General features: G+C 37.1%; 1 long non-coding RNA gene across 1 annotated transcript in view; it reads right to left on the reverse strand.

Moving 5' to 3' along the window:
* LOC141584882 (uncharacterized) overlaps positions 1-13,489 on the reverse strand; it is a 434,671-nt gene extending 421,182 nt beyond the window's left edge. Inside the window, exon 1 of the long non-coding RNA XR_012518155.1 lies at positions 13,033-13,489. This is a non-coding gene — a long non-coding RNA (uncharacterized LOC141584882). The remainder of the gene's footprint in view (positions 1-13,032) is intronic.
* Between the last annotated feature and the right edge of the window lie 10,032 nt (positions 13,490-23,521).

The following is a 23,521-nucleotide window of genomic DNA, read 5'->3' on the forward strand; positions in this document are numbered from 1 at the left end:
CCCAAATCATTTTATGAGACAAACATAATCCTGATACCAAAACCCGGCAGAGACTCAACAAGAAAAGAAAACTTCTGGCCAATACCCATGATGAACATAGATGTAAAAATCTTCAGTAAAATACTGGCAAACCGATTGCAACAGCATATCAAAAAGCTCATCCAACATGATCAAGTAGGATTCATCCCGGGGACGCAAGGCTGTTTCAACATACGCAAGTCCATAAACGTAATTCACCACATAAACAGAACCAAAGACAAAAACCACATGATTATCTCAACTGATGCAGAGAAGGCCTTTGACAAAATTCAACAGCCCTTTACGCTAAAAACCCTCAATAAACTAGGTATTGATGGAACGTATCTCAAAATAATAAAACCTATTTACAACAAACCAACAGTCAATATCATACTGAATGGGCAAAAACTGGAAGCACTCCCTTTGAAATCTGGCACTAGACAATGATGCACTCTCTCACCACTCCTATTCAATATAGTACTGGAAGTTCTAGCCAGAGCAATCAGGCAAGAAAAAGAAATAAAGGGTATTCAAATTGGAAAGGAGGAAATCAAATTGTCTCTATTTGCAGATGAAATGATTGTATATCTAGAAGATCCCATTGTCTCAGCCCAAAATCTCCTGAAACTGATAAACAACTTCAGCAAAGTCTCAGGATACAAAATCAACGTGCAATAATCACAAGCATTCCTATACACCAGTAACAGACTTAAAGAGAGACAAATCAAGAACAAACTGCCATTTGCAACTGCCACAAAGAGAATAAAATACCTAGGAATACAACTAACAAGGAACGTAAAGGACCTCTTCAAGGAGAACTACAAGCCACTGCTCAACGAAATAAGAGAGGACACAAACAGATGGAGAAAAATTCCATGTTCATGGTTAGGAAGAATCAACATCGTGAAAATGGCCATACTGCCCAAAGTAATCTACAAATTCAATGCTATTCCCATCAAGCTACCAATGACCTTCTTCACAGAACTGGAAAAAAACACCTTAAACTTCATATGGAACCAAAAGAGAGCCCACATAGCCAAGTCAAATCTAAGCAAAAAGAACAAAGCAGGAGGCATCACACTACCAAATTTCAAACTATACGACAAGGCTACAGTAATCAAAACAGCATGGTACTGGTACCAAAACAGAGATACAGACCAATGGAACAGAACAGAGGCCTCAGAGGAAATACAACATATTTACAACCATCTGATCTTCGACAAACCTGACAAAAACAAGCAATGGGGAAAGGATACCCTGTTTAATAAATGGTGTTGGGAAAACTGGCTAGCCATGTGCAGAAAGCAGAAACAGGACCCCTTCCTGACACCTTACGCCAAAATTAACTCCAGATGGATTAAAGGCTTAAACATCAGACCTAACAACATAACAACCCTAGAAGAAAATCTAGGCAAAACCATTCAGGACATAGGCATAGGCAAGGACTTCATGACCAAAATGCCAAAAGCAATGGCAACAAAAGCCAAAATAGACAAATGGGACCTAATCAAACTCCACGGCTTCTGCATGGCAAAAGAAACAGTCAGTAGAGTAAATCAACAACCAACAGAATGGGAAAAAATTTTTGCAGTCTACCCATCTGACAAGGGGCTGATATCCAGGATTTACAAAGAACTAAAACAGATCTATAAGAAAAAAACAAACAAGCCCATTCAAAAATGGGCAAAGGATATGAACAGATACTTTACAAAAGAAGACACAGAGGAGGCCAACAAACATATGAAAAAATGCTCATCATCACTGGTCATTAGAGAAATGCAAATCAAAACCACATTGAGATACCATCTCACACCAGTTAGAATGGCGATCATTAAAAAATCTGGAGACAACAGATGCTGGAGAGGATGTGGAGAAATAGGAACACTTTTACACTGTTGGTGGGAGTGTAAATTAATTCAACCATTGTGGAAGACAGTGTGGCGATTCCTCAATGACCTAAAAATAGAAATCACATTTGACCCAACAATCCCATTACTGGGTATATATCCAAAGGATTATAAATCATTCTACTATAAGGACACATGCACACGAATGTTCATTGCAGCACTGTTTACAATAGCAAAGACGTGGAACCAACCCAAATGCCCAACGATGATAGACTGTATAGGGAAAATGTGGTACATATACACCATGGAATATTACACAGGTATCAAAAACGATGAGTTCGCGTGCTTTGTAGGGACATGGATGAACCTGGAAACCATCATTCTCTGCAAACTGACACAAGAGCAGAAAATCAAACACTACATGTTCTCACTCATAGGCGGGTGCTGAACAATGAGAACACTTGGACACAGGGAGGGGAGCACTACACACTGTGGTTCATTGGGGGGAAATGGGGGAGGTAGGAGGGATTGGGAGGTGGGAAGAGTTAGCATGGGGAGAAATGACAGATACAGGTGAGGGGAAGGAAGGCAGCAAACCACACTGCCATGTGTGTACCTATGCAACAATCTTGCATGTTCTTCACATGTACCCGCAAACCTAAAATGCAAAAAAAATAAAAATAAAAATAAAAAATAAATAAAAATAAATAAAAAAAAAGAAAAACTTTCCCTAAAGACATAAACATTGGACAAGGCAGACGTGGGATTAGGTTTGTCTCCTGTATCATGCAGCACTGCCTCACACAACTCTGTGCTTAAAGTCACATGCAAAAGGATGCTGGCCTTGACAGAAAGAAGGACCCTTACTCTGTACTTCTAGGAATGTATAGAATACCCATCTCATCTCTGATTAACAGTAATCAAGAATGAATTGTGAATTGACGATGGTTTTATGCAGAGGCTCATCTTATTTATTATTGATAACAGTAGCAGTGGAATGTGGGGCAGCTACAAGAGCCTGGGCCTTGTGCTGAGCACCGATCATGAATCTTCTTCTCATTCACCCTGCCAGGAAGACATTATAATCCCTGAGTTTCAGAGAACTTGAGTAACTTGCCCGTGATTCCTCTGCCAGCAAGTGGAAGACAAGAGATTTAAATACACACTTATCTAAACATATGCTGAAGCATGAGCTAACACACATGCTCTTTCCAAACATCATGCCGTGCCACTTTCAAATAAGAACCTGTTGTTGGCACTGAATCCTAAGAGCCATCTCCTTTTCACAACACTCAAACTTGAGCCATCATTGAAGGAGAATGGAAGGCTCATGGCACCACCACATTTCCCCTCTCCTAATAAACAGGAAACAGAGAAGCACATGTGGACTTTGGAATGCCCCAGAATGACCACCTGTGACTCGCTCTGCTCTGAGAATGCAATCTCACTTCAGAAATAAGAAGCCAGAATTATTTAAATAATTATACTGCAATCCACTCACTCTTCACACACGTTGAGAAATCCATCTGTAAGCTGCTTGAGTTCAGCCAGCTCTCCCACCTGTACAGCACTGAGGCCATAATGCACTGAGCTGCGAACAGGCCACCAGTGGTTTTGTCAAGTGATGTGATTTTTCAAACCTTGCTCACCTATTACAAGACAGCATGGATGATAGGGTGCACAGACATAGAAAAATTACCCCTACTCTTCTCCTGGGGAAATATTGCAGCAAGAATATTATCTTCTAGCTGTAACACAGGATAGAACTAAAAAGGAGGGCTATGACATTAGCACAGAGCTCTGCAACTTTCCGAGCCTCCTTCCTACAGCCATATTCTCAATAACCTATGAGGTACGCCTTTATATTGCAACCCCAGCACCTAAGAACTAGATAATGCAGTGATTCTCAACCAGGAGAAATAGACTCGACCCCACCCCTGGGTAGTGTTTTTGGTAGTGGAATTTAGTAATGTGTGTGGGGGTATGAGAAATGCCATTATCATGATGTGGATTGGAGAGCTGGTCTGTCTTTTAATTAAGGGAAACCAGACATATGTGAGCCTGCTCCACAAAATGTCAAGTGTCAATGTCAATGTCAAGTGTCAATGTCAAATCCTTCCCATTCATCTATTGGGAAGCAGGGCCATAGTACTATCATTTGATCCCAAGCCTATGGTTAAACTCTGATGGCAAATCACCTTTCCTGTCCTTCAATTCCTCAAACCATTGCACTCCTCTCACACAAAATGTGTTAATAAAACCAGTGTTGTCTCAGATATTGAAATTAATACTACTTAGATATTCTCTAAGAATTTAGCCACAAAGATAAATAATGGCGGGAAAGAGAGTCAATGGGGGAAAATAATACAATAGTTCTTAAAGTTGTAGATAAACACATTTCTTGATTTTTAAATACAACATTAGAAAAACTAGGAATCAGCCTAGACTAATAAAGAAATTGTTTATCATTTTCCCATAGTTGTATTTCTTGCATGTTCCCCTCACTCTACATCTTTGACTCCAAATTTAATCATTGACAGAAATAGATGTTAGGATATGACTGCTTAATTATCTGGTTCTGCACCAAACGGGGTCTTTTATTTTACAGTGTGCAAATATACAATGTATTGCAAGTGTCACCACACTATGGTGTTCAGGCCAATTCAACCATAGCCTGTTTACATATGAACTAGAAGCTAAGAGTGGTTTCTGCATTTTTAAAGGGTTATTAAGACAAAGGAAGAAAAGGAGAAAATGAAAAAAGAGAAGGAGGAGGAGGAGTAAAATGTGAAGAAGAGGAGGAAAAAGCAAAAGGAGGAAAAGGAGAATATTTGACGGGGATCACATGTGGCCTCACAGAGCCTAAGATATTTACTACATGGCTCTTTGCAGGAAAAATGTCCTGACCCCTGTCTGCAGTAATAACTCTTACTTCAAGCATTTTGAGACCAGGGATAGTGATAAGGCCTCTCTTGAAAAAACATTGATCAGTCCCAGCACCATGCAAAGAGGATCCAAACTGAGGACATATTTTTAACGACAAAGATATAGAAAAGGCAGCTTCTAACTTGTCAATCCTGTACGTGGTCTGGAAGCAGATTTCAAACATAAATCCCCATGCACCTTAGCGAAGCATCAGGTCTTGCTGTGTATTCCAAAGAATGCCCTAATTTTGGCTTAAAGTCATTATCAATAGTCCCTGGTCTTTACTAATGTGTCACTGATTCAGGGACCCAAATAGTCATCTGGAGCTCTATCACTCCTACCTCAGTTTCCATTAATTCTTTGCTATTAAGTAACAAAAAATTAGGCAAGTATTGCCAAGAAGGGGATTATGAAGATTATAATTAACAAAAGAGACAGTTGGAGGATTTATAGCAAAGGCTGGTTCCAGTCAAGTTTCACTGGGAAAGAGCATCATCTCTATCTCATTTGCCAGTAATTAGCTCTGCCTTTATTGCATTGTAAATACGGCTTTAATTACCAAGCTCCTTAGTTCAGAAGACAGAACTCAGTATCCTTATTGAATTTCATGATCTTGGCAATCCCTCAGAGCCTTTGCTGTGCACAATAGATGTATGCAAATGCAACTGGTAATGGCAATGTGAAAGGATTACAAGGAATAGAGTTGAACTATGTGAGCCACGCACAGTTCTGGAGAAGGAGTTGCCTGCCCCGCCTTCACTATAATCCCGATCCCCCTCACTCTGGAGTCTCAGGAAGAATTAACGAACATAGTTAAGGCAATGTTGTTGGGATAACATTTGCAAAGGCTTAACTAAGCCACTGGAGATAACCATCTTTAGGATTTCCAGGCTACAGAAAGAAAGTGGTCATGAATTAGGCATTAGTAGTATCAGCTAGGAAATGAACCATGAGGTACAGGGGCCAGACCTAGAGGACTCAGGCGTGAGGCTCCACTCATCCATTAACTCACAGGGTGGTTTGGGTAAATCATTTCTCTTTGGAACCTTAATTTTCACCACTGAAAAACAGGGAGTTAAATTAAGTGGTTGCATATAACTCTGGATCAAAATTGCATGGATTGATACATTTTATTTTGAAAGACATTTTACGGTACATCCATTTTAATTCTGTGTGGTAGATTTCACTGGTGCTACATGATATTCGCTAAGGCCACTGTTGATTTCAGTTGCACCTATGGTAGCCAGTTCTGTGAAACTTTATGCTTCCTTTGCATTGTCTATTGCCTATCAAGTGTGTACCTTGCTTTTCCATATTCTGCTCCACGATCAACTCTCTGAGCATGAGTGGAGGTCCCAAGGGCAACACTCAGTAAAAGGAGGCAGGACTAGATGGACAAGTGTACCATTGTCCCATCTTCCATCCTAAAAAAACATTTGGGATGCTCCTGAGGGGTCCTAGAGGAATTGAACCCTGTTGCCTACCAGAGTGACTTCAATATTGTTATCTTTTATTGGCTTTTCTTCCTTACTTCTTCACATCTGCTTCCTAGATTTACTTCCTAACAGCAATCTTTCCACCACTTGATACCTGTTTCAGACTCTGCTTTCAGGAAACACAAACTAACATACTCTCTTAGTTTAAACTCAATGAAATTAAGGTGGAAAGAGAATAATGTAACTAGACCAAGGTCAGTGTTTAGTGTTCTTTCCACTGCCGTATTTATAGAAGGACAGTCCACATGGTTGAAAAACATACAAAGAACAGACTTACTGTGCCTCCTTCTTGGCATCTCATCAAAAAAGATACAACCAACCAATAGAGAAAAATATTAACTATGTGATATAAAAGTTAAGACTCATCACAGATGAAGGAGATTATCAACAACAAAAAGAGAATAAGAACACGTGCTTTGGTATGAAATGGAACGTGATTTGAGCCCGAGCTCTGCCATTTAGCAGCTGTGTGATTTTATTGTATAAGCTTTCCACACTTTATTTTGATTACCCATAGGATTTCACAAATAATAATACCTAAAATATAATAACTTCCCACTAATTATTATCATATCATAAACATTGTTACTGCCTTTCAAACAAACAAGAAAATGATCAATACTGTGAGTGGTAACTGTACTCAAGACTTGAGATTTTTAGTTAATCTGTGCCCTTTCCAAACAGCCTGATACAACAGTGGTTTTCTTTCTCTCTCTCTTCTGATTATTGAGGCACCAAGACAAAAGAAAACACAAATGAAAGAGGAACACTGAAAATTGTATATTCTTTCTTCCTTTGTCTAGGACTTCAACAGAGGCTCGTTGATGATATTTGGCACGAAATTTCTTCATCCTTTTGCATTGTAGATTGACATTCCCATAGTTGATGAAGACTGAGACAGAGATCCATCCTTTCAGGCTCTCTATTTTTCTAAGCCACCTGTGCCAACTGGTAGGGAACACTTTCCAGATACTGCAGAATTAGCGTGCAGGCATCCAGTGTTGAATACACAGGAATACAAAGCCACGTCAGGAAATTATCCAATCTCAAGGGCCTTAAATGTCATCAGATCTTTACTACAGTAACCCTGCCAATTGGTAACTCTGCCTCTCCTGAATATTGTCACATTCCAAGACAGACTATTCCATATTTTGACAGCTCTGACTTTTAGAAATCGTTTCTTTATACTCATCCAAAATATTTTCCCTGTGGCTTACATTCATCATCTGCCATAATTCTAATCTAGTACATCATTTAGAACAAAAACTAATCCTTTTGCCATATGGCGACCCTGGAAAAAAATTGGAAATCTCAGTCACATCTGCTCTTGGTTGCCACTTCTTCTGAAACCCCATATCTTTCCTTAGTTCTTCACTTATTTTCCACCACTCAGGGAGATCAGACACATAACTTGAAAAAATCTGAATAACTAACATTCTTTGAAATTAAAACAAATACTAATAGCATGGTTTCATTTTTAAATAAATCATTGTGAGTTGACAATCTGATTAAATAGGTCCATAACTGCATTTCACTTACAAGTCAGATGTTCAGATAAGAAGAACATGGATTTTGGAGTCAGGACAATATAAATTTGAACCTCAGTTCTGCCAGTTATTAGCTGAGTGACCTAAAACAGATGACTTCACCTCTCTGGGCCTGTTTCCTTATCTGTCAAATTGACTGAAAACACCTGTCTCAAAGAGTTAATGTGAATATTCAATGAGAGAAATAATGGGAATGTGCTCAGTATGTAACCTGGCCACACAATACAGTAAAAATAAAATGAGTTTCAAGTAGGTGAAAGGGTTGGAATCCTGGCTGTGCTGTTGTTTATCTATGAAAATGTGTAGGAGAAATCCAGGTATTCTAAGGATCCTTTTCCTCATTTGTCACATGGGAAATAACACTGAATTTGAAAATTGCATGGTATAGATTCGAAATATTATTTGCCAAATGTCTAGCACAGACCTTGTTTTTTGAGTTATCTTTATTTTTAGAAACTTACAAAAGTTTATTTTTCCATTCCATGGAATCTTATTAGAAAATGCAAACTAGGGTAATCTCCTAATTGTAAGGTCTACTGAGATGGAAGTGAGAGGAATAAACATATGACAAAAAGATGTTGAACATGGATATATAAGGACACAGTCACACGAATGTTCATTGCAGCACTGTTTACAATAGCAAAGACTTGGAACCAACCCAAATGCCCATTGATGATAGACTGGACAGGGAAAATGTGGCACATATACACCATGGAATACTATGTAGCCATAAAAAAACGATGAGTTTGTGTCCTTTGTAGAGACATGGAGGAACCTGGAAAACATCATTCTCAGCAAACTGACACAAGAGCAGAAAATCAAACACCACATGTTCTCAATCATAGGCATGTGTTGAAAAATGAGAACACAGGGACACTGGGAGGGGAGCATCACACACTGAGGTCTGTAGGGGGGAACTAGGGGAGGGACAGCGGGGGGTGGGGAGTTGGGGAGGGATAATATGGTGAGAAATGCCAGATATAGGTGATGGGGAGGAAGGCAGCAAACCACATTGTCATGTATGTACCTATGCAACAATCCTGCATGTTCTTCACATGTACCCCAAAACCAAAAATGCAATTTAAAAAAATTATATATATATATATATATTTAGAAAAAGATGTTGAACATGAATTTATGAAATAAAAAGAAAAGTTCAAAAGATTCCTCTGGAAACTAAAGATTTTATATTTTTAAAAAACAATGTTATGACAATATAGATTCTAATTTCTTAATACTATTATTATTATTAGCATTACTGAGACCAAGTCTCGCTCTTGCCGAGGCTAGAGTCTAGTGACACAACCACTGCTCACTGCAGCCTCTATCTTTCAGGCCCAAGCCATCCTCCCACCTCACTCTCCTGAATATCTGGCTAAAAAAAAAATTTTTTTTTTTTTGGTAGAGACGAGGTCTCCCTGTGTTGCCCAGGTTAGTCTCAAACTCCTGGGCTCAAGTGGTCCTCCAGCCTCAGCCTACCAAAGTGTTAGGATTACAAGTGTGAGCTGCTGTGCAGGCTGATTTCTTTGTATTCTTATGTTCATAAAGAAATAAAGAGTGTTGTAACTGTGACAAAACAGGAGATCAGTGATTCTGTTATTTCTCCAGTTAAAACATCATCAGAGAAATTCACAGGGATTAAGCCAGATAAAAAGTGCTCAGACCATTGGGAAGAATGTCAAATGTTCTGGATGGTGCAAAGGAAAGACAGATGGAACACCACAGAGCATCTAGCTTGGGCACAGCTTTCAAGAGGTATGGCCCTGCTCATGAGCTGTAATGGCAGGAGGAGTACCATGGGCTCAGTGTCAGTCCATCACTCACCCTGGAAAAATATGCTCCCCCCAACACATCTTTTCAAAAAATACTCTCTTAATGCATGAGAGCCAAATAAAGAATTGACAGCTTTCAGGCTAAGGACACAGACTTCTAAGCTTAAAGTTAAAAGCAGTTCTGAAAACAAGCACTGGAAAAGACATCAGAAGATTTCACTACTGGTCTGTTCTCCACTCTGCTTTGTACCATGACTAATCCCCTTCTCCATCTCACTACACCTCAGCTCTACCACTTGTAAGATGGAATAAAGGGGCATTGGCTAAGTTCTGACTTGATTTTTTGTTTGTTAGGTTTTGTTTTGTTTTGTTTTGTTTTAAGCAAAAAGAAATGCTGTGTTTCTTTTGTCAAAGGTATTCAGGATTTATTTGTATCAAGAAGTCAGCAAATTGCTAGGTGACTTTTACCATAGAACTGAAGTTGCATTAAAAAAAAAAAAAAAAAAAAAAAAAAAAAAACCGAGATGCATGGAAATGCACTGCTTCAACATGCTCAAGGTGGTTAGTTAACATCTGGTCAACTGAAACACAGTATCACTTTGAATACATTGGCTTTCACTTCATTGGAAGTACAGACTGAAACCCAGCTCTGGAAATCCTTACATAAAATATAACTTCCTCAATAATGATAATGGAGCCTCCTTCACTTCTTTTAAAAGAGGCTTTGTTCAGAGTCTTCAATGTGATAACATGAGTTCCTATATTCTATGCCAAAGGGAAATCATCATATTGTTTCTCACTCACATACTTGCATTCTCCCTTCCTTCTACTGCCCACCCTTGCACTTCTTTATCATGAAGCAGAGACTAGGCATGTTCAAGTCTATGCCCTGTGCAGACAGCAAAGACAAGTCTTGGGAAAGAGGTGGTATTTGAGGACCTTCTGGACATGAATACAAGCCACCCCCATACCATCTGATCATCTGCTATCTAAATCTAAGGAAAAATAAAACTTGGGTCCCCTAAATGCAAAACTCTTGTAAATACTTCATTCCTGTAGATAAAGCCTAAATGTTCAGTATTAATGACATAATTATATAATTATTACATGCAATGATAATAATGATATAATCATTATGATCAGCCTACTGGAACATAAGCACTCTCATCTATTAGTAACCACATACACACAACATGCTGTCATTATGAAGGTTATAAATTGCTTCTTCCTGTGCTATCTCCTCACAAAAATGAGGATGCTGCAACACTTTGCCCTCCTGGACATCTCTGGGGACACTGGTTGTCTTGATGAGCTGCTAAAGGAGGTAATTTTGGAGCCCCTTTCCCTAGCAAGGAAGAAAGGCAGCATTCATCCTTGGCCGCTCACTCTCTATCTTACTCTTTATCTACTTCATTAAATGTCTTTGCCATTCCATTCCAGCAACAGAAGGCTGGGGTGGGCCAGCCGGATGGCATGATGCTGAAATCACTCCCCATAAAAACGTGCCTGCAATGTTACAACAGCTTTGATGCTGTTGTAATGCACCCATAAAATCAAGGAACATATGTAGAGGCAGCTGTTGGTGGCAGTGAAGGAATGTAAAAAATATGGGGCTGTTGAAAAACTTTGATAGATTTTACTGCTAGCCAAGTATATGTTTTTTTATGGTCTGCTGTATGAACCTACAAAAAAAATCATGCTTTTCCTTTGGGTGTTTATTCATTGCATCATATACAGCATATTCTTGAGACAAACTAGGAGAGCATGTGATTAGTTTTCAAATCAGTGGTCTTCATTTAGCCTGAAGAAAGCTCAGAGAGAATGAAAGTGCTTTTTAATAAATGGTCCTTGGAAATAAATGGGGACACCCTAGGTATTAGAAAGAAGTTAATGTTACTCCAGACCATTTCCCTACCTCACACTCTCTGCATCCATCAGGGTCTTCAGAGGATGGCTATTCAGTTGCTTGGATCTGGCAAGGATTTTGCAGCAATTAGGTGACAATCAGGCAGGGATATGATTATTAGTGGAGGAAAATCAGATTACCTAAGCCTAGAGGTAATAATAATATACAAGCAATATAAGCATATACAAGATAAATCAACAGGATGTGGAAAGAAAATATTGTAACTACTATTATATTTATTTGTATATAAAATAACAGGAAAGCAAGTACATTTTACTAATACTTAATATATGGTTCTTCCATCACCAGCAGGTTAATGTAGCTGAGCTCTCAGTCCAAAATTTGTCTATTTTCATATATTTGGATAAATGCTTCAAACTGTTTATCATAAATGTGTGATCACAATGTAATTCTTCTGTAGATTGCATGTCAACTCAAGTCTTTTCTTACAGTTTTTGTTTTACTGGCATTTTATTGCATAGTTAGAAGAATTAAGATGCATATGTCCACAGTGCCACCTTACCCTGCTCTCTCCAGTAGACCAGGTGATTCTCTTTGCTGCAAGCCACAGTTAGGTTTAAAAGATTTTTTTAAAAAAATCAAGAGTGAATGTGGCATAGTTAGAAAAAATAAGCATGGTTTGATAATGAAACAGAGTTTATGTACTGGATCTGTCAGATATATATGTATTTGGATATATATATATATATATATATATATATATATATATATGTACATATGGAGAGAGAGGAGAGAGAGAATGCTTTGTAGTAAGTGGGAAAGTCATTTACTCTCACATAATTATAAAATGGGGATACCTTACAAGTATTTTTACAGGATTGGTAGTACTCAGTAGATGCAAACTATTATCACGAATATTTTTTCTGTAGCACGTGCCCACTAACGAGCAAATAATTCAAAAGATTTAGTATTATCATAGTGAAAAGACACTCAAGCAAGGAAGAAACTAAGAGCAGTTTGAATAAAGAATGAGAATGAGGGAATGTAAAGCACGGTCTAATGAATCTGTTTCAGAGTCCTGCTAAGCACTGTGAGACAAGAGGGTTACCACAATCCTAAGCAGCCAGGAATTGCTATCTTTGGAAAAAGACACTGCTTGGTCTTCAATGATTTATCTCTTGGCAACACAGGGACAAAGGAAACAAGTACATTTCCATTTCTGATTTCTAGGGCTCAGGTGAAGAATCTATTAATATGCATAAAAGGCCAGATGGACGGGCTGAGGCCTGGAGCACAAAGGTTAGTTTTGGAGCGACCATCTGGGGCTTGTTCTTATGCCTTGGTGAAAAAGCCAGTGAGAGCCCAGAACACAACACAACCAATTAGGAAGGCAGTAGCTGGAGGCCTGCTGGCTCTGTCAGCCTTCCACTGCTACAGACAAATGCTGGTTTGAAGAATGGAAAAACTTATCAGCAATTTTTAACTCTTCCTTATTTAGTTTTCACAAACAATTGGACACAGTTTGGCAATTAAGAAAGTGGCAGAGAAGGTAAGACTCACCCACATAGACATGTGCCAGTTCCACAGAAGTTTTCTGAACACCCTCCTTCCACAGCAACATCTGGTATCTTGTTCTCATGGTAGGTCAGGAAAGAAACCTGCTTCCAGGCACCCACTGAAGTAAAGACCAAACTACCCCCAGCAGAGTTTACCAAATACCAGTGCAAGTTGGTATCAATAAGTATTTCCCACCTTCCCGAAAAGTCCATAGGAAACTTTCAGAAATGCCAAGTTTCTGATGTAAAAATAAATACCTCTATTATCAAGATAAAGAAACAGGCTTTAGTGTCAAAATAATTTTAAATGTCAGCTCTTACTACCCTTTGATTTCAGGCAGGCTACCTCACCACTCTGAACTGCCATCTCTCCCTGTGAAATAATGATAACAATAAAGTTTCTTCATGTTAAAAGCAGATTAAACAAAGACAAATGTACAGAAGAAAGCGTAGTTCACTCTGTGTTGTTATCCAAGTATTTTGTTCGCATGTGTCTCCTGAGCACCAGCTCTGTGCCAGGCACTCCTGAAATAGCCATAAGATACACAGCATAATAGCTTATAAATAGCAACTAAAATACAGAACAATAAAAACAACAAAATTGCAAAATAGAGAAAAAACTATCAGTTTTAAAACCCCCATAAACCTACTGGCCATATATAACTAAGCTTAATATTTTGATAAATTTCCTTTCTACAATTCATTTTGGACAATAGAAATTTAGATAAAGCCAAAGCTTATGAAAAGTACAAATCAACTACCAATAACACAATAGTGGGCTTTCTTCAGGGACATATTACAAATATTTGGAAAATGATTTTTGTTAATTTTCTAGTGCTCTTCTATGCATACATACAGGAGTGCACATTCAATTTTTTTATTACAAGATTATTTTAATATTGAAATAAATGAGTCAAAATGTTATGATAAAATGGATTTACAAGCAAAAAGACATCAATGTGAATCTAGGCTCTCTCCCTAACTGTGTGATATTGGAAGAATTTGCCTCTCGCTAAGATTCACCTTTCTCATTTTCAAATTTGGTATAATTACACGATGTATAATTCAGTTATGTCTAAAAGAATACAAACTCTTGACTAGTTTATAAAATTAATAAACAGCTGCTTCGGATTTTATGGTGAGTTTATGACAACTGCACAGCTGAAATTTTAAAGTTCATGCTTTGACCTAGGCAACCAATGAGAAAAATAAGTACATTTTAGGGAAGTTTATATTGACAGCAGAATGACAGCACAGAACAGGGTAAATTTAACTACTTCAGAACTCATCTTCCTCTTCTAAAACCTACTTTTAGGCACAATTGAATTGGAACCAACCAATAATGAAAACTTTCTGAAAAAACAAATAGGAATAGTTTTGTACATTTTTGACCATAGAAGAAATTGAAGATGTAGAAGTGAGAGGTCAGTTTTTGTGTTTGTTTATGGTTGGGCTAGTTTTGTAATCAATCAATGTAATTATCCAAAATTTTCTGTCATAGTGCCAAAATAAAACATTCTTTTGGTTTAAATAATGAAGAAACTGGGATAGAGATAATTGGGAAAGTATGCTGAACTTCCACCAAGGAATGGTGCTCAGCCCTAGAAAGAAGTGATCTATAACTCAAAGTGTCCTGAAATGAGACACCTTCTCCTTTCTCTTTCTTTTACCCAAAACAGGAATAGAGATAATAAAATAGAGATAACAGAGATAGATCATCATACCCACCTACTGCCTCTAACCAAAATACTTTCCCTCCATTGCCAAGAAGTTTACGATTTTCAGACCTATAACAGAATATGAGATCTCTGCTCAGCCAGATATTAGGACATCTTGGGCTCTTTCCAGTCCCACATTAGTAGGAATTCTAGAAATCTTAAAAGTCTATGTTACTTCCTACTTAGGCCATAAATCTGTCCCTTGGAATTCTAACCATCATCTCTCAGAGCCTACCCTTGTGTTCCTAGAATGTATTCAGTTTGGCACTTTATTTTAAAGAATTGCAATTTACTGCCCTAGATTGTGTCTTTCCACATAAAATGTTAGTGCCTAAGAGTAGGGCTGTATCTTTTACTTTTCTTCTGTGCCCCATGGTACATAGCATCAAGCAGCTTTGATGAATTGATGGTAAAGTTATGAGATTCTCCAGAGGTAAGGAGGCCAGGTTTGTATGGTATACATGCACACAATATAAAGAAGAAATCTAGGTCATTCAATTTGTAATTCCTAACTTCCTGGAAAAAAAAATCCTTAATATCATTTAATAATGATATTATCTATGTTAGAGAAAGATAAAATGACTCTCAAAATGTGACTTATTCCCTGCTAGAAGGGATATCAACCTATCCAAAGTCCCATTCTTCCCCTCAATTCTTACAGGTAAGTGTTGCATAGTCTCATAGAGTTTCATTCTGCCATTAATTTCAAGGGTTTTTACTAATAAGCATCTAGTTATTAAGAACCATAAAAATAAGTTGTATAAGTTAATATTAATGCTTTACTTAAATCTACTGAATACTGTAAATATTTTACAGAAAAAAAACATGAAAAAACGCTGTCTGATCCCCAATTGATAGAGCACCTACCACCTACCATGGACACACACAAGCTGGGGCACATGTACAAATACGTAATTGGATTCCTGCTTAGGAGTGAGATTGACTGGACTAAGTGGGTCTTGAACCCTCCTGAGTGTCTGAAGCAGTTTTTTAAAAATACGATGAAGAAATAAAGATGCTAAGACCCATTTATATTCTAGTTTAGATCAAAATCCTTGTAAAAATGCCCACTCTGCCACCATTTCTCACCCATGAAACCGTCTGTGAACCAAACAATACCAGTGTTATCAATAACATAGAAAAATTAAAACTATCATACACTGCTAGTGGTAATATAACGTGGTGCTGCTGCTTTGGAAAACTGTTCAGCAGTTTCTCTAAAAAGTGAAGTGCAGAGTTACCATATGGCACAGCAATTTGACTTATGGGCATCTTTCACGAATGGAAAAGAGATGTCCATACAAAGATCTGTACATAAATGTTCATGGCAGCATTATTCATAATAGTCAAAAAGTGGATTTAATCCACATATCCATCAAAATGCAATATAGTCACATGTCTTAATTTGTTTTATGTGACTGTAACAGAATACCTGAGACTGGGTAATGTATAAAGAAATTTATTTCTTACTGTTCAAGAAACAGTATTTTATAAATACTGTTTATATATAAATACAGTATTTATATATAAATACAGTTTATATATAAATACAGTATTTTATAAATTTTTAATTTAATAAACAAAATTTATTTCTTACTGTTCTTACTGGGAAGTTCAAGATCAAGGAGCTTACATTTGGCAAGGGTCTTCTTGTGTCATTCTTGGCAGAAGGTGGAAGGGCAAGAGATTGTGAATTGCAGGAAAGAAAAAGAGTGAGAGGAGGATGGAGAGAGCCAAGCTCACTCTTTCACCAGAAACCCACTCCCACAATAATTAACCCACTCCCCTAATAATGGCATTAATCTATTCATGAGGAAAGAGTCCACATGACCACATGACCTAATCACCTCTTAGAAGATCCATCTCTCAATACCGTTGCATTGAGGATTAAGCTTTTGACCTATGAACTTTGGGGAACACATTCAAATTGTTAATTTGCCAAGACCTCAGGGGCTTGCAATACTATTAAGCCAGAAAAAAGAATAGAAGTCCTAATATACTCTAAAACAGGGTAGACCTCAAACAGATTATACTTGTTGAAGAAAGAAAGATAAAAGAATATATATTGTATGATACATGTATATGAAAAATCCGGAAAAGGTAAATCTACAGAGACAGAAATTGTGGTTGCATAGAGCTGGGGATGGAAATGGGAGGTGAATGTAAATGGACAAAAGTCTTCTCATTAAGTGTGACAGACATGTTCTAAACCCACAACACCTCTTCTCCTCCGAAGGAACACAACTCCTCCCCAGCAAGGGAACAAAACTAGATGGAAAATGAGTTTGATGAATTGACAGAAGCAGGTTTCAGAAGGTGGGTAATAACAAACTCCTCCAAGCTAAAGGAGTGTGTTCTAACCCACTGCAAAGAAGCTTAGAACCTTGAAAAAAGGTTAGAGGAATTGCTAACTAGAATAATTAGTTTAGAGAAGAAAATAGACCTGAAGGAGGTGAAAAACACAGTAGGAGAACTTCATGAAGCATACACAAGTGTCAATAGCCAAATCAATCAAGCAGAAGAAAGGATATCAGTGATTGAACATCAACTTAATGAAATAAAGCATGAAGACAAGATTAGAGAAAAAAGAATGAAAAGAAATGAACGAAACATCCAAGAAATATGGGACTATGTGAAAAGACCAAACCTATGATTGATTGATGTACCTGAAAGTGACAGGGAGAATGGAACCAAGTTAGAAAACGCTCTTCAGGAGAACTTCCCCAACCTAGAAAGACAGGCCAATATTCAAATTCAGGAAACACAGAGAACACCACAAAGACACTCCTTGAGAAGAACCACACCAAGACACATAATTATCAGATTCACCAAGGTTTAAATGAAAGAAAAAATGCTAAGGACAGCCATTCAACATTCTTAAAAGAATGTTCCACCCAGAATTTCATATCTAGCCAAACTAAGCTTCATAAGCAAAGGAAAGATAAAATCCTTTTCAGACAAGCAAATGCTGAGAGATTTTGTTGCCAGAGGTCTGCCTTACAAGAGCTCCTAAAGGAAGCACTAAACTTGGAAAGGAACAACCAGTACCAGGCACTGTGAAAATATGCCAAATTGTAAAGACGATCAACACTATAAAGAAACTACATCAACTAATCAGGAAAACAACCAGCTAGCATTATAATGACAGGATGCAATTCACACCTAACAATATTAACCTTAAATGTAAATGGATTAAATGCCCCAATTAAAAGACACAGACTGGACAACTGAATAAAGAGTCAAGATCCATTGATGTGCTGTATTCAGGAGACCCATCTCATGTGCAAAGATACACATAGGCTCAAAATAAAGGGATGAAGCAATATTTACCAAGCAAATAGAAAGAAAAAAAAATCAGGGGTTGCAATCCTAGTCTCTGATAAAATAGACTTTAAACCAATAAAGATCAAAAAAGACATAGAAGGGAATTACATAATAGTAAAGTGATCAATGCAACAAGAAGAGCTAACTATCCTAAATACATATGCACCCAATATTGGAGCATCCATATTCATAAAGCAAGTTCTTACAGACGTACAAAGAAAATTTGATTGTAGTAACAGCTGTACAATTCTGTAAATATACTAAAATTCCTCCACTTGTACACTTAAACCAAGTGAAGAAGGGTGAATTTTACGGAATCTAAATTTTATTTCAACTAAGCTGCTTTTTTAAAAAGAGTGCTGCTGCTACAGGAAGTGTCCAAGACTCAGGTTTGAGAAAAATTCATGTAAAACAGGGTACATCCTCCTCAGGATAAACTAGTGAGAAAGGTTCTCATTTCAGAGTTCTGCCCATCTGGAAAAGACATTGAAAGCTGAACCTATAGGAAGAGTTTCCAAACTGGATTAAGACACCCCTAGACAAAAGGACCTGAGACTTCCTGATAGATGAGAAAACAGATTTGTATTTAAGTTTGGGATAAGCAGTTGGAAAAGCAATTTGCTACAGTGGTGAGAAAGCCAGACTTGGAATTAGATGACCTGAATTCAAATACCTCTACTTCTCACCTCTCTAAGCTTCAGCTTCTTTATCTGTTAATATTTATAGCAGTAGCCCATTATGGATCACTTCCCACTTGTCAGGTACTATTTTAAGATGTCTTTCATGTGTTAGCTCATTCAAGTTTCCAAAGAGAATTTATGCTTAAAGTTTACGTTTATATCCAAACCTAGACACAGAGAGGTTAGTTAACTGACTAAAAGTCACACAGCTACTGAGTGGCAAATTGAATGATATTTGAATCAAGTAATAGGAGTCCTGAACCTGGGAGCTTCTCTCATTACACTGTGCATATTATATTTTCAGAATTCCCACCAGGTGAATAATTTGATGAGCATCCCAGAAGAAAGACCTTCAGAAACAGAACAGCCCATAAAGAAAAGAAGATTAGACGGGAGATAGCCCTAGGTTTTGGCCTCTTAGTGCATGACATTGGAAAAGATGCCAAATTTTCACACTTTTACTTTCCCACTATGTAAAATGGAAATAATAACAGAACTTATTTCCAAGGGTTCTGGTGTGAGCAGTAATACTAGTAAAGCATAAAACCTTATGCTTCACTCCTAGTCATAGACGTTTTTTATTACTCTTGTTATATCAATGTATAAGAAAAGTGGCTGGTTAATAAATGCTGGTTGAATCTAAATCTGAACTAGTTATGTGACTTTGCTTGAGTAACTTTATCACTCTGGGTGTCAGCTTCAATGGAAATTCAGAGGCTTGAACCCCGTAAGTTCTCAGATCCCTTTCAGGTCTAACAGTTAGTGACAATAATGTATCATTACAGTAACAGTGACTTTAACAGTTATGAATACATTAACAATTAGCTTACCAATTTACTTTGTTATAAATTTACAAAATATTATGAGACCTTGAAGTCTACCACTTATCAAGCACCAAATATTTAGAATATTATTAATTTTCACAACAATTTTCCAAGGTATGTATTATTAGACTCCTTTAAAGGTGAGGACAGTGAAATCCATTTTTTTTTCCAGATTAGAAGGGAATTAGCCTTCCTATAAACTCACATAACTGATAAGAGGTAGAAAAGCAATTAAGACCCAAGTCTATCTGGCTCAAAATCATTTCCTATCATTACATCACCTGTCTCCCCAGACTTTACCTGAAAGCCAGGTTAATGTCTGTAGTTTGCTCTTTTTACTAACTCGAAGAGTCAAGGTTGTTGTGACTTGATAGTATTAAGACGCCACTGGCAAAATATCAATTCCTTTTACACACTCCTGATGGACCATACCCCATGTCCAGATTCACAAAGGAGAAAAATGAGGGTAGGTTGATTGATTGCATTAAAATGTATTAAAAGACTATTAATTTTAAATTCCTTCCAACAAACAATTAAGACATTATTAGATTTCTATAATCTCAGTTAGTATACCATTTCAGAGGGACCACCTGTTGTACAAACAGAGGCCACCTGTGCCAGCCAAGGAAGTGTTGTGAATTCACCAGTACTCCAGGAGCTTGCTTTCAATTAGTTTAATTCCTAATGTGGCTTGACTTCCTGAGTGTGAGCTCTGTTCTTGAGAGGACTAACAGCACTTTCCTGAAGGGGATTCCGAGGATTTCTACCTCCAAGACAGGAGAAGTGGGAGAACTGGAAGTCAGGAAATTAAATGGGTCAGACCTACGATCCCATGGAAGACCAGAAGTTTTAGGAATAACAGCAGACTCTTTAGCCCAGGCTAGCCTAGCCAAGGATATGACATTCTATGCCAAGATACATTTTCTATCAATGTCAATCTCCTTGCAAAGAGATGTGTTCAAAGTCAGTTTCCTCTGCCTTCTGGAGGACTTAGGGGCTAATTCCCAAAGCCAATGAAAATGAAGAGGTGAAATTGTTCTCCCACCACATAACACCAACATCTACCTAACTCTGCATATTTGTGAAGGCTGGTAACTTCATTTGAGCCCCACGATCAGTGCTTACCCCCTTTCACCCCAGTTTATATAACCGAACCACTAATCAAGCCTGATTATTAAAAAATTATTATTGCTGGGAACAGTGGATCATGCTTGTAATCCCAGCACTTTAACCAAAACAGGAGGATCTCATGAGGCCAGGAATTTGAAACCAACCTGGACAATATAGTGAGAGCCCTGTCTCTACAAAAAAAAATTTTAAATTATCTATGCATGGTGGCAGGTGCCTGTATTCCCAGCTACTCGGGAGGCTGAAATGGGAGGATTGTTTGAGCCCAGAAGTTTGAGGCTGCAGTGAGCCATGGTGATGTCACTGTACTCCAGTCTGGATGACAGAACAAGACCCTGATTCAGAAGAAAAAAAAAGTATGTGCGTGTGTGTGTATATATATATATATATGTATGTGTGTATATATATATATAATATATAATATATATGTGTGTATATATATGTATTATTTAAAAATTAAAATGTATACAAAAGCAGAAGACTCATTTAATAAGTCTTTATGTGCCCAAAAACTTAATGTACATAGAATCTGGGTTTAACAATAAGTTTAAATCAATTTCTGAGCAATCTTATCTTCTCAACTCTTCCTTCCTCACTAGATTTTCTTCCTCCCTCACTAGATTTTTGTGAAAGAAATCCCAGATATCATATTATTTTTTAAAATTTCAGGTTGTATATATAAATGGTAAGGGGTTCTTTTTAGAAAAATTAACTATAATACTGTTATCATGCCTAATAAAAAATTAAGAATTATTCCTTAAAAATCAAATATACAGTCTATATTCAAATATGCCTGTCTGTCCCTTGGAGTAACTCTACAGTGACTCATTCAAATCAGGATTTACATAAGGTCTGAATTATTGATACATTCCTTAAGTAACTTTTAAATTACACTTTTCTTCCTCCCTCCAACCTCTATTTTTTTTAACTTTTGCAAAGAAGCTAGATGATAGGTGTTATAGAGTTTTCCAATGTCTGAATCTGAATAAGTCAAGGTGGTGTAAATTACCATGTTCTTCTGTCCTCTCTATTTTCTACATATTGAAAGTTGGCTCTAGGGACTCATTCAGAATCAGCATTGACATTTGTCAAGAATATTTCATAGGCCACATGCATTTCCATCAGAGGGTGTAAAATGTAGGTTGCCTTTCTTTGTATAATCTGAGCAACCTTTGATGATCATTGCCTATATCCATGATTTCATCTGGGATTCCAAAATGGTTGTATTCTAATTCTGCCATCTCTTCTTTATTTATTAGGTACAATGGTTTGATAAATATTCAGTAACTATTCAGTTACTCTCAAGTATAATTTCTAATGGAAAATGATGATAAATGCTTGGTTCTTTTCCTATTTATCATTTTTAAAAATAATGTTTTGGTTCGTGGTAACTTACAAAGATGATCAATGAGATTTTCATTAATAGTATTATTATAAAATCTAGGTGAGGTGGCTCATGCCTGTGATCCCAGCACTTTGGGAGGCCTGGGCAGGCAGATCACCAGGGCGGGAGATGGAGACCATCCTGGCCAACTTGGTGAAATCCTTCCCTGCTAAAATACCAAAAAAAAAAGAAAAAAAAATAGCTGGATGTGGTGGCATGTGCCTGTAGTCCCAGCTACTCCGGAGGCTGAGGCAGGTGAATTGCTTGAGTCCTGGAGGCGGAGGCTGTAGCGAGCCAAGATTGCCCCACTGCAGTTCAGCCTGGTGAAAGAGTAAGACTCTGTCTCAAAACAAAACAACAACAACAACAAAACCCATAAATTTAAATGTATTTTATTTGTGCACTCTATTTCTGTGAAGGTTATTATTGCAACCCTAGAAATCTTTGAAAGTTTTTCTTTTACTGTATGACAAGAAGCATTTTAATATGTTTCAGAATTATTTTTCAAATACTACATGCTTGTTTTATGACAAAGAAAACAAAATGATCCCTAAGTCACTTCTCAGATTAACCACAGTTGTTTTATTTCAGATGTTGCATATATGCATTAAAAGCTAAATTATTTCATGTGGAAGAATTTGGCAGTATTAATAAGTGCTTCTTTTCTACTATACTTTCATTGATATATTTATAAAGCCTTATATTTACTAAAATATCTTTTTTAATGGCTGCATTATATTTTACTATATGGATGCATCATTTTTAAAAATCAGATACCCCTATTATTATAGTGTTAGGTTCTTTCCAATAAACCTTATGGTAAAATGTGGGGGGGTGTGTGTGTATACATACTTTAAAGTTTTTTAAGTTATACATATAATAAATACATAAAAAGCATTTAACTTTTACTTTACAGGAAAAAGCTAAAATTACAAAACCCTTAAAAGAAAATATGAGAAATTCTTCATGACTTTGAGTTAGTCAAAGCTGTTACAGATATAATAGCCAAAGCACAAATGATCAAAGAGAAAAGAGGTACGTTGGACTCTATTAACATAAAAAAAAACTTTGCCCTTCAGAGGACATATCCAATAAACACATACCAAAAATAAGTGAAAAGATAATCCATAGAATGGTAGAAAATATTTGTGAATTATATACCTGATAAGGGACTTATACATAGAATGAAGAACTCTCATATTTTGATAATAAAATACAATATATAAATTAGAAAAAGAGCTGAATGGATATTTCTTCAGAGAAGATATACAAATTACCAATAAACAAACAGATGACAAGATCTCAACATCATTTGCAGGCAGCAAAGTACAAATAAAAACCCCAGTTAGATATCAGTTCACACCCACTAGGATAACTGTAATAAAAATGGCACTATGTTGGTGAGGATTTGGAAGGATCTGAGCCTTCATACACT

Source organism: Saimiri boliviensis, chromosome 6 (genome assembly GCF_048565385.1).
Source record: "Saimiri boliviensis isolate mSaiBol1 chromosome 6, mSaiBol1.pri, whole genome shotgun sequence".
Lineage (NCBI taxonomy): Eukaryota > Metazoa > Chordata > Mammalia > Primates > Cebidae > Saimiri > Saimiri boliviensis.